Source organism: Idiotropiscis lumnitzeri, unplaced genomic scaffold (assembly GCF_059441095.1).
Source record: "Idiotropiscis lumnitzeri isolate Australia: NSW breed Sydney's pygmy pipehorse unplaced genomic scaffold, RoL_Ilum_1.0 HiC_scaffold_26, whole genome shotgun sequence".
In the NCBI taxonomy this organism is placed as follows: Eukaryota; Metazoa; Chordata; class Actinopteri; order Syngnathiformes; family Syngnathidae; genus Idiotropiscis; species Idiotropiscis lumnitzeri.
The window spans coordinates 566,430-579,544 of NW_028283564.1; the positions used below are offsets into that span (position 1 = coordinate 566,430).

The 13,115-nt window shown below is 41.8% G+C and overlaps 1 long non-coding RNA gene across 2 annotated transcripts; it reads right to left on the reverse strand.

The window, feature by feature from the left end:
• Nucleotides 1-5,679: 5,679 nt before the first annotated feature.
• Nucleotides 5,680-6,953, reverse strand: LOC148315990 (uncharacterized). Of its 2 annotated transcripts, XR_015840450.1 has the most exons (3): nucleotides 6,719-6,953; nucleotides 6,575-6,641; nucleotides 5,680-6,041 (listed from the first exon to the last, which is right to left on the reverse strand). It is a non-coding gene; the product is annotated as an uncharacterized LOC148315990 (long non-coding RNA). The 2 variants fall into 2 exon arrangements; XR_015840449.1 differs by having other exon boundaries at nucleotides 6,575-6,953.
• Between the last annotated feature and the right edge of the window lie 6,162 nt (nucleotides 6,954-13,115).

Sequence of the window (13,115 nt, forward strand, 5' to 3'; positions counted from 1 at the left end):
CTCAACCAGGGCTGCTTTTTTGAACATTTCTCGAGGGCCATGGCGAGCCATTTCAAAAAAGCTGCACAACTAACGTATAAAATATTGATAAATTTGCTCTGCCTGATGTGTGTGTAAAGTTTCACGAGTTGTCGTTCATATTTAGAACCTCATAATCAGCGTTGTTTTATTGCCGAACAGTGCAATGCCACTCCCACAACTTTTCACGAAAAAGGATGAATTTCGTATTGTGACATCCTCATGGCCGAAACAGTCATCCGAGCATATATGAGGGCGACCTTGTTGAGTTGCACGGAGAAAAACATCCAAGAAAATAATTTGTATTAGCTTTTACCAGTTGGTGGCGCTACTACTACGATGAAAAATAAGTTGGTAGATGTCTTCAGGGCTGAAGTATCCTCAAATGTGTACAACTTCGAGAAGATAGGATCATCTGAGTCATGTTGCCGGAGCTTTTGTTGCCACAAAGTACAATCGGACTTTTCAGCACCGTAATAGCCACGCCTTTTGCCAAAACGTCACAAAATTCGGCAGAGAGTAAGATCATTGTCTTGAGTCTTTTCTGACAAATTTTCAGTCGGATTCGTCAAAAGGGCACCGTGCAGTATGTGAAAATTAAAATAAAAACACATTTTTGATTCCACTTGGCGGCGCTGTGTGTATAACAAAATAATAACATTAAGATGTCTTCAGGTCGGGACGTTTTATTTACAGGGGAAGGTTTGGATTTTTAGGAGCATGTGCAGGGGAGTTATTAAGCATTCATTTATTTGTATTAGGTTCATTTTGTCTTCTTATTATTGATATTTGACAGATTCATTAAAAGCAGACAATTATGTTTTAGGTTAATTTTTTACCTGACATGTTTCGGCGAGTCTTTCGCCTTCTTCAGAGTGTCACATGATGGTGTCTTGAGACCCGTCTTTATCAGCTGATGTTCCATGAGGGTGTGACTTACCTGTCAAAAAAATGAAAAATCAGAGCAGTAAAAGAACAAGCACAACATGAATATTACAAATCAGCAATCACTGACCACTGCAAAAGGGAAAACCACATCATGGACCGGGAGAAGGGCAGGGTCATCCGCAACGAAGAGAACAAACAACAGCGCTGGATCAGAGAGGCCATTGAGATCTGCAAGCGAGGCATAAAAACCATGAACAGAGACAAGGGAGCCTTCATCCTCTCTACCACCTGGAGCAGCATCTTGGCGGAGTGAACGGACAGCGGGGGGCGTGACTTGCCTTCATTCTTGTGACAGGTAAGTCACGCCCTCATGGAACATCAGCTGATAAAGACGGGTCACAAGACACCATCATGTGACACTCTGAAGAAGGCGAAAGACTTTCATATTGTGACATCCTCAAGGCCTAAACACTCATCCGAACAAATATAAGGTAGATTTTGTTAACCTGCCCGGAGAAAAACATCAACGAAAATAATTTGTATTTGTTTTAACCAGTTGGTGGCGCTACCACTGCGATCAAAAATAAGTTGGCAGCCGTCTTCAGGGCCTGAATATCCTCAAATGTGAAAAATTTCGAGAAGATGGATCATCTGAATCATTTTGCAGGAACTTTTGTTGCCACGGAGATTAATCAGACTCTGCGGCACCGTAATAGCCACGCCCTTCGAAGGAAAGTCACAAAAATAGGGATAGAGTAAGATCAATGTCTTGAGTCTTTTCTAGCCAATTTTCAATCGGATTCGTTAAAAGGGCACCGTGCAGTACGTCAAAATGTATAAAATTATATTGATTGGCGCAAGGTGTATAACTGAATATAAACATATAGATGTCTTCAGGTACCGACTCTTTATGTACATGTGAAGTTTTGGATTTTTAGCAGCATGTGCAGGAGAGTTATTAAGCATTTTGTCCATTGCGGCGAAGGAAATCTTAAGTGAAAACTTCGAAGCCCCGCCCCCGTTAATATAGTATTTCGGAAACAAAAAATTTTAGCCCCAGTGTTTGTCCCAGGTCTTAAGATGCTACAGACAGAATTTTAAGGCAATCAGATGAAGCCTTTAGGATCAGGGTGCAAAAGAATGACCCCTGTAAACATGCAAAAAAGGGCAAAAGTCGGACTTTCAAAAATTAATAACTCACTTCCTGTTCATATTAGACGTTAAAATATCAAATTTTTCGCCATGCCCGATGAGACTGCCAAGTTTGGTGAATTTTTGTGCATGTTTCGGGGGTCAAAAATGCGATCGAACAATCGGAAAAATAATAATAATAATAATTTCTACAAAAACAATAGGGACTTCGCAGCGGTCGCTGCTCAGGCCCTAATAATAATAATAATAATATTATTAATAATAAAAGTAATAATATTTTCTACAAAAACAATAGGGACCTCGCAGCCGTCGCAGCTCGGGCCCTAATAACAATTTCTAGAAAAACAATAGGGACCTCGCAGCGGTCACTGCTCGGGCCCTAATAATAATAATAATAATAATTTCCACAAAAACAATGGGGACCTCGTAGCGGTCGCTGCTCGGGCCCTAATAATAATTTCTACAAAAAAAATAGGGACCTCGCCGCGGTCGCTGCTCGGGCCCCAATAATAATTTCTACACAAAGTCCATTGTGGTGACCCGCCCCCTTTTAAGTACATTCAAAATGGCCGACTTCCTGTAAAACCTGGCTCATTGCTCCAAGAGACTTTTTTGTAGGTCTTGGTCTTATACATACAGTGAACCCTCGCTACTTGGCGGTTCACCTTTCGCGGGTTCAGTGCTTCGCGGGTCTAAAAAATATTCGGGGGCATTGTAGTTTCGCCGAGCGGCACGACGGGGCGCTGGAGCGGTTAGACGGCCGGCGTGCGCCAAAGAAGAGCGTGGGGGAAGAGGAGAGTGGACGAAGAAGAGCACGTTCCCCCGGACACGATCGGTGGCGACGTTTCGCGCGGTTCGGACAGTACCAGAGCTCCGGCCGGCGTGCGTGGCAGTTAAGCCGTAGAGGAGCACCTTCCCCGGGCACGGGCGGTGCCAAGCGGCCCCTAAGTTTAACCGAATGGAAGCTCCGGAGGAGGAGGGCATGCTCGCGTCACAGTAAGCCGAAGAGGAGCACCTTCCCCGGGCACGGGCGGTTCCAAGCGGCCCCTAAGTTTAACCGAATGGAAGCTCCGGAGGAGGAGGGCATGCTCGCGTCACAGTAAGCCGAAGAGGAGCACCTTCCCCGGCCACGGGCGGTTCCAAGCGGCCCCTAAGTTTAACCGAATGGAAGCTCCGGAGGAGGAGGGCATGCTCGCGTCACAGTAAGCCGAAGAGGAGCACCTTCCCCGGGCACGGGCGGTGCCAAGCGGCCCCTAAGTTTAACCGAATGGAAGCTCCGGGGGAGGAGGGTGGGCGTGTGTCACAGTTAAGCCGAATTGGAGCACCTCTTCCGCCCGGGCACGAGCGGAGCGCGAAGCTGTCAGTTATGAATGAATAAATGAATAAATAAATAAATAAATAAAGAATGGCACCTTTCATTTCACAGGGCACACCAGACGGCGTACCAGCAGGTAAAAGTCTGAGTAATTAAATAAATACAAAAAGAATGGCTGGGGAATAAAAAAATAATACGTTTTAATAATAATTTGGTTTTTTTGTTATAACATGAATTTCACTCTCTCTCTCTCCCCGTATATATATATATATATATATATATATATATATAGTATTTTTTTTTAAGCATTTTTGAAGGTGCGCCGCTACTTCGCGGATTTTCAGTTTTCGCGGGTGGTCTCGTTCCCCATTAACCGCGATAACCGAGGGTTCACTGTACTCCATAAAATTTACAAAAAGCGAGGTGGAACACTCAACCAGGGCTGTTTTTTTTAACATTTCTCGAGGGCCATGGCGAGCCATTTCAAAAAAGCTGCACAACTAACGTATAAAATATTGATAAATTTGCGCTGCCTGATGTGTGTGTAAAGTTTCACGAGTTGTCGTTCATATTTAGAACCTCATAATCAGCGTTGTTTTATTGCCGAACAGTGCAATGCCACTCCCACAACTTTTCACGAAAAAGGATGAATTTCATATTGTGACATCCTCATGGCCGAAACAGTCATCCGAGCATATATGAGGGCGACCTTGTTGAGTTGCACGGAGAAAAACATCCAAAAAAATAACTTGTATTAGCTTTTACCAGTTGGTGGCGCTACTACTACGATGAAAAATAAGTTGGTGGATGTCTTCAGGGCTGAAGTATCCTCAAATGTGTACAACTTCGAGAAGATAGTATCATCTGAGTAATGTTGCCGGAGCTTTTGTTGCCACAGAGTACAATCGGACTTTTCAGCACCGTAATAGCCACGCCTTTTGCCAAAACGTCACAAAATTCGGCCGAGAGTAAGTGAGTCTTTTCTGACTAATTTTCAGTCGGATTCGTCAAAAGGGCACCGTGCAGTACGTGAAAATTAAAATAAAAACAAATTTTTGATTCCACTTGGCGGCACTGTGTGTATAACAAAATAATAACATTAAGATGTCTTCAGGTCGGGACGTTTTATTTACAGGTGAAGGTTTGGATTTTTAGGAGCATGTGCAGGGGAGTTATTAAGCATTCATTTATTTGTATTAGGTTCATTTTGTCTTCTTATTATTGATATTTGACTGATTCATTAAAAGCAGACAATTATGTTTTAGGTTAATTTTTTACCTGACATGTTTCGGCGAGTCTTTCGCCTTCTTCAGAGTGTCGCATGATGGTGTCTTGAGACCCGTCTTTATCAGCTGATGTTCCATGAGGGTGTGACTTACCTGTCAAAAAAATTAAAAAATCAGAGCAGTAAAAGAACAAGCACAACATGAACATTACAAATCAGCAATCACTGACCACTGCAAAAGGGAAAAGCACATCATGGACTGGGAGAAGGGCAGGGTCATCCGCACCGGAGAGAACAAACTACAGCGCTGGATCAAAGAAGCAATTGAGATCTGCAAGCGAGGCATAAAAACCATGAACAGAGACAAGGGAGACTTCATCCTCTCTACCACCTGGAGCAGCATCTTGGCGGAGTGAACGGACAGCGGGGGGCGTGACTTGCCTTCATTCTTGTGACAGGTAAGGCACGCCTTCATGGAACATCAGCTGATAAAGACTGGTCACAAGACACCATCACAGGGTTCGAAGTTAACTTTAAAAACTGCTTCCCCATAGGGCAAGTGCCACTAAAATTTGCCTTGCCCGAGTGGCCAAATTACTTGCCCAACTTGGGCAAGTGACAATTTTTTTTCTCTTGCCCTGAGTGACTTTTTGTATGACAAAGTGTCTAATTACAAATTGCATGAATTTTTTGTTCGGACAGTTCCCGCCTAGAAAGAATTAAAAATACGTTACAATCATAAGTGTTGCTTATATAAAAATGTATCATGTATTAACACATTAATTAGGTGTCTGCTGACCCAGGATTATATTATTAAGATAAGATGTCCTTTATTAGTCCCACAATGGGGAAATTTGAGGTGTTACAGCAGCAAAGATATAGAGAAAAGGCTCAATAGTGAGCCACGCTGCTGTAAACAGGCAGCCACTCGCGCGGCGCCGGAACCGGTTGTTATGTAACCCCCGATTACTTAAAGATAGTGTTAGTTTGATATTTAATAAATTGGACCAGACTCTAGATTCTCGAAGGCTACAATAGTGATAATTGATAGGTGTGTGAATGAAATAGCTGGAGGCAGAAATGAGCAACAACAATAACTGTATTAACATGGAAAACAAAACAATTATTTACAAATTCACAGCCGGCATCATATACATAAAATAAATCACAAATCCCAAAAATTAGAAATAATAATCCCAAAGTCCTACTGAGCTCAGTAATATTTTGTTTAAGTCAGTCAATGTTCTTTCCGGTAGTCTTGGGGAAAAAAGTCTTGTCGTGGTGGTAATTAGGTGTGTTACCACGTGATGTTCACAAAGAAGTTGGTGAAGACTGTGGTTCCTTTATCGCAGATGTGGTTCTGGGCTCAGGCTCGCCATCTCCATCAAAGGAGAATCCATTCAGTTTCGGATCTTGGTTTAATGCCAAGACAAAAAACCCAGCCTGCATAACAATAATGAAATTATTGTATGCAGCTAATAAGTCTATTATCAGTTTCCAGTATCATCAGTCGCTATAGCTCTATAGTTTTCAATTATCATAAATACTGCATCTAAATATCACATTTATAACAGTTATTAATTTACATGCATGTTTTCCAAATTGTCATTGTAACACATGAAATGAACTCATGAGCTAACAATAAACACATTTCTCAATATGTCCAATTTCTCAATAACCATGTTTAATGGTTTACATATCAATCACTTCAATAAAGAAATAATTGTATAACAAACATAACTGAGTCAATTCAACATTTCACTTTTAACACATATTACATCAAAATGAGCAGTTATACATTTGTTTGTCAACATAAACCTTGCTTTAGAAAGACCTTAAAACAAGTAAAATCAACTCTTTCACTGTAAACAAGCAGTACATTTCCACTCGCGATTAGCATTAGCTTAACGTTAGCTTAGCGTTAGCCTCACATAAACGTTTTTACGACAGTCCATAGCAAGTGCATGGCGACTCACCAATACGACGTTCAAGTACGAACACGGTCGAATTGTCACAGACCCTCAGTTCTCACTGGTATCCACACTTGAGATAAAACATTTCCCAATTAACATTTTATTATTGGTCACATTTATATCAACTTCAATAAGTATTTCACTCACCGAACGGCACATTAGCATTAGATATCGTCACGCAACCTTTCAGTAGGGTGTCCAGGCGTAAAAGAACGATATACACAGCTAATCTCGAGATAGCATCTCGAGAAGGCGGGACAACTTGACTTTGACGAATCAGAAAGTCATAATCAGATGAATGACACTCCAAACAGGAAATCAAGTAGACGAGAGATATACACTTCCTCTTAACACAATAAATGTTTTTTCAAAATAAAATGGTGTTTTCTCTACTGGGTTACATTATGTTATGTTATATATCAAAGAGAATGTGGAATGACACTGAACGATGGAAGGTGGAAGCATGTGGAAAGATCGTGAATGACATTGAATGATTTGGAATGACACTGAAAGATTTTGAATAATACTGAATGACACTGAATGAAGTAAAACTCTCTGGGAGCGGGCCAATTCAAGATAGCTGCCGCACTGTGGGGGAGGCTTTGGTACCAAATTTGGAAAGAGACCCAAACGGTTGGGTCCATTTTATATCAGTGTGGGGGTGAAACGTTGGTCTTGGCGGAGCTGTCTGAATATTGGAGAAGTGAGAAGACAAAGTAAAACAGAACAATTAAAATCACTCTTCAAATACATATTGTTTGGTAAGCAGAGCATGATTTACAGCTCACCATTTTATTGCATGCACCAAGCATGTTATACATTTTTCTGTCCACGGGATGGCGTAGTCAAGAAAAATGAAGCATCTCGAAGCCCATTCGTGTGTGAAGTATTTCCCTGCAGGGCTTGGCTGCTTTATGGGGCTTCATTTTGCCATCACTAGTTTTAGATAGTTTTAATTTTTGAAAGAGCATTTTCATTTTACAGTGAACCCTCGCTACTTCGCGGTTCACCTTTCGCGGGTTCAGTGCTTCGCGGGTCTAAAAAATATTCGGGGGCATTGTAGTTTCGCCGAGCGGCACGACGGGGCGCTGGAGCTGTTAGACGGCCGGCATGCGCCGAAGAAGAGCGTGGGCGAAGAGGAGAGTGGACGAAGAAGAGCACGTTCCCCCGGGCACGATTTGGGGCGACGTTTCGCGCGGTTCGGACCGTACCAGAGCTCCGGCCAGCGTGCGTGGCAGTTAAGCCGAAGAGGAACAACTTCCGCCCGGGCACTAGCGGGGCGACATTTCGCTCTGTTCGGGAGCGTACGAGAGCTCCGGAGGAGGCCGGCCGGCGTGCGTGGCAGTTAAGCCGAAGAGGAGCACCTTCCCCGGGCACGGGCGGTGTCAAGCGGCCCCTAAGTTTAACCGAATGGAAGCTCCGGAGGAGGAGGGCATGCTCGCGTCACAGTTAAGCCGAAGAGAAGCACCTTCCCCGGGCACGGGCGGTGCCAAGCGGCCCTTAAGTTTAACCGAATGGAAGCTCCGGGGGAGGAGGGCGGGCGTGTGTCACAGTTAAGCCGAATAGGAGCACCTTCCCCGGGCACGGGCGGGGCGAAATGAAACCGAGTTCAATCGAACGGAGACACGCTTCGGGGGAGCAGGTCCGGCGTGCATGACAATTAAGCCGAAGAGGAGCACCTCTTCCGCCCGAGCACGAGCGGAGCGCGAGGCTGTCAGTTATGAATGAATAAATGAATAAAAAAAATAAATGAAGAATGCCACCTTTCATTTCACAGGGCACACCGGACGGCGTACCAGCAGGTAAAGGTCGAAGCAATTAAAAAAATACAAAAAGAAGTAATTGAATAAATACAAAAATAATGGCTGGGGAATAAAAAAATAATAAGTTTTAATAATAATTTTTTTTTTTTTGTTATAGCATGAATTTCACTCTCTCTCTCTCTACCCGTGTATATATATATATATATATATATATATATTATTAATTTTTTTTTTTTAAACATTTTTGAAGGTGCACCACTACTTCGCACTTTTTTTTTTAAGCATTTTTGAAGGTGCGCCGCTACTTCGCAGATTTTCAGTTTTCGCGGGTGGTCTCGGTCCCCATTAACCGCGATAACCGAGGGTTCACTGTATTTTTTTCATTATCGAATTTTATTTTTTTCTATTCAAGTTTTGAGTTCATTTTCGTTTACTAAAATAACCTTGGGCTGCAACTACTATCACAGCAACGGCTCATTATATTTTGGCTGCTAAATATGCCAATTTGTCAGAGAGAAGACCGTGACAAAGAATGGCCCAATCGCAATAAACACTCTACACCATACGTTCCTCGTTGACGTGTACATGGGGTGTTGCAGAGCACAGGTTCCAAGCGTACCGATATTGCAAAATTGGGACAATGCGTGTGACGACACCAACTTCCGCCTCCTATGTCATCGAGCTTGGCGGCACGTTATCATTATGTATTTATTTGTAACAATTTTGACGTGACGTTGAGAGTGATATTAAAACTTAAGTAATGTGGTAGTTAGGAAAAAACCCTGGCTTGGGACCCACCGGAACAAGCTATAGCTTCATTTGTACTATTTGAGGCGCTCTCACAATCTGCGGCGCATGCACACAAGGTCGCTAAGTACGCTACTGCACTCGGACAAAACACGTAGGTGACTTTAAAAGAGTGACCGAAATTGCACACATGCAACTGTTTATCATAATGTCATAATTCGATATGTACATTTGAAGAGAATTTTTTTCAGCATGGGCACAAGAATTCCACCGAACATCGCCAGTTCAATGGGATTTTGGTTAAGTCCGCAAATAATTGTGGACAATATACTTTGGCTGCGCGCTCGAATAATTTTACTCGTATATACTTCAATGAGGGTGTAGTGTGGGTATCGGGATCTTTAACACGCCCTAACACGAAGCTGACTCTCCAACCGCCACAGCATTTTAATGACGAAATTATAAAATAAACAAAAACACTGTTCAACAACATAAAATAAAATAAAAAATCACATCATACTTACATTTATAAACTTTAATCCTCAAGAACATTATTCTCAGGTTGACCGAAAGACGAGGACACGGGAGCGCCTCGGGCATGTTCTTCTTCCTTGTGTAGGCGAATGACATTTTAAGGTGCTTGTCCGCCACCTGCTGTGCTGAACTATGTATTAAATAAGAAAAGCAAATTGTTGAATGTTTTTTCCCCAATGAAGACTGAATTGTAAAATACCCGGAAATGGCTTTTCTGTTTTATTGTGCATTTAAAAAAAATTCAGATTGTCCTTTTTTGTTGAGATAATTGTTGAATATTGAAATTGCACATGTAACTGGTAATTTAGTTTTAGATATTATTTGAACCAGTGGAGGGCCATGCATTTCACACCTGGGCCTTCAATGAAGTCCTACTTCGTCCTACTTGAATAAATCCCCCTCATAATACCATAATTTATGACACCACGGGTGGACAAACAATATACAGAAAAGCACTTAGACAGCACTGACCGAGTGTTGGACGATATAGCTTCTCTTGAAAGGTCCGTGTTGAAAATGGCCTCGCAAGTGAATCTTCAATTTCTAAAGATAAAGATGTCTTTTAATTGTCCCATAACGGGGACATTTGCAGTGTTACAGCAGCAAAGATATACATCACACAGTGGCACCGACGTAATGTAGCCGTTAATGTATAACATTGGCAGCAGGCATTCATAAAAAGCATGCAAATATACACAGTATATACGTATATACACAGATCCCCATGTATATACACACTTACAGCCCACAACATATACAAGTGTAAGGAAACACTCCTAATGCCTGTCTATGGTTCAGAGGGGAAATAAATAAAAACGCTGCAATGATAAAAAAAAATACTGAATGATTGAAAATACTGCAATGATAAAAATACTGCAAGAATAAAAGTACTGTACCCAGCCAACATGTCCAACTGGGCCCCAAATGGGGTAAATGCGGGATTCCTGGGTACCAAGTGGGAATGGGCTAGAAGTGGGCAATGGTACAGGGTTCCATGTGGGCGCCATCTGGGATTGGTGGGCATGGGCTTAAACTGGGCAAATGTTGTGGGTGCAATACGGGTTGTGTATGGGCTAAGTGGGCATGGGTTAGAACTGGTAAAGATAAAGATAAAGATGTCCTTTATTAGTCCCACAATGGGGAAATTTGAGGTGTTACAGCAGCAAAGATATAGCTCACACAGAGTCGGCGGCGTAATGTAGCCGTTAATGTATAACATTAGCAGCAGACATTCATAAAAAGCATGCAAATATACACAGTATAAACGTATCTAAGTGTAAGGAAACACTCCTAATGTCTGTCCATTATACAGAGGGGAAAATGCTGTAATGATAAAAACTACTGAATCTACTACTGAAACCATTTATAGGTCCTATTTGGGTTATGTGTGGGCTAAGTGGGCATGGGTTAGAACTGGTCAACCATGTGAGGGTCTCATATGGGCTGTATATGGGCCAAGTGGGCATGGGTTAGAGCTGGTCAACCATGTCTGGGTCCTATTTGGGTTATGTGTGGGCTAAGTGGGCATGGGTTAGAAGTGGTCACCATTTATCGGTCCTGTTTGGGTTATGTGTGGGATAAGTGGGCATAGGTTAGAGCTGGTCAACCATGTCTGGGTCCTGTATGGGTTATAGATGAGCTAAGCGGGCATGGGTTTGAAAATTTGTTCTGTAGCCTTTTTGATATTTAATGCATGCTATGCTAATAGTAACCACCCGAAGACTATTCTCAGTAGAACTATTCAATGGATGCCAAAACGATAGAGACATGGCCATGGAGCCTATGCTGCGAGATTGTGAAAGGACTAAAATAAGTGTAGGATTTTTGAGGACCAGAAGTCAGCTTTTATTAGGTTTGACATTGATTTAACTTATGGAACAATGCAAATTATGGTCGGGTTGTTGTTGGACTTTTTCCGCTTTTGACTAAGGGACGGGTGTTTTTATTTTCTGGGACTCTTTAGAACAAGCGGCACGGTGGCGGACTGGTTAGCAAGTCCGCATCACAGTACAGAAGTGCAAGGTTCTCCCTGTGCCTGCTAGGGTTTTCGCCGGTTTCCTCCCACTTTCCAAAAACATTCATGATAGGTTGATTGGTCACTGGTCCAAGGTCTGAGTGTGAGAGCGGATGGTTGCTTGTCTCTGTGTGCCCTGCGATTGACTGGCAACCAGTTCAGGGTGTACCCTGTCGACTGCCCGAAGACAGCTGGGATAGGCTCCAGCACTCCCGGGGACCCTTGTGAGGACAAGAAGCAGTACAGAGGATTGATTGATTTATTAAAATTAAAATTAAATTCATGTATTTATCTATGCTAAATTTAACAAGGCTGGACGTTATATTTTGTGAATTTACATGTACCCCCAACTGTGACTTAATAACCCTTAAGGGACAAGATAACATTTTATAATATTCCAGACAGCTAAGATTGTCATCTATGAACTATTTGACAAGGCAGGTCCAGCATTGTCAGCCACATCCAACAGTCAACACAGTTACTTTTTTTTTAATAAACAAAATCAACATTATTAATTAATGTTATTTTATTAATTCTGTATGCTGTGAAAGATCTTTATTCAAAGTATATTTGAAGTTATTTCTACCTTATTGCTTGATTTTTGTAGATTCAAGTTGGAGTTGTCAAAATTACAGATTCTTTTGAAGGCAGCATATTCAAACTGTGAGAAAAGGAGCGAATGCAAGCTACGCGGTCTTTGAGGTGCGGCAGAAGAGCTGAAAGCACGGTGAGTCCCGAACGATAATTGAATTAATTAATTAATCTTGGGTAAATGTCTGGCTCTCATTTTTTAGACTTACTTTACAATGTGTTTTGTAATTTTTCAAGGTTGCCTGTGTTGGAAAACTGCTTGGTGCGTTAGCTAAAACACAGTATGCTAAAATGATAAGTGACGAGAACACAGAGGGTATATCAACAACGTACGTACTCGAATTATTTTGGGGAAAACTTAAGTACATTATAATCACCCTTTTAATAATACTGATAAGCGTTGTGTGTTTTATTTATTTTTATGAGGACCTTTACAACGAGCTACATATTGTTAGCATTGGGCCTACGACGCTAAACACAGTGTCCCTCGATCTCTCTCCAAAATTCTCCAAAAGACTTAAGCTTTCACTCAAATTAATACAATCTACTCCACTAGCTCATTTAAGGCTTTTTTGTGATGTGTTTGATTTGGGTAAGTAAAGCAAAACATATTAACTGTTGAATGTTGCCTGTTATTTAAATAATAGAAATTCAAGATGAAAGTTGAACAGATATTGAAATGCTAGATTGGCTCATTCAGAATCATGCCACAATGTGCTTTGTATGTTTTGTGTGTGGGTTTATCAAGCTCTAATTCAATGCAGTGTCCAAAACGAGCGCGCATAATTGTTGGATGAATGTTGGTTAATAGAGTCACATAATAGTTAAAATTCCAACAGTTGAACAGATGTTGAAATGCTAGATTGGCTCATTCAGAATCATGCCACAATGTGCT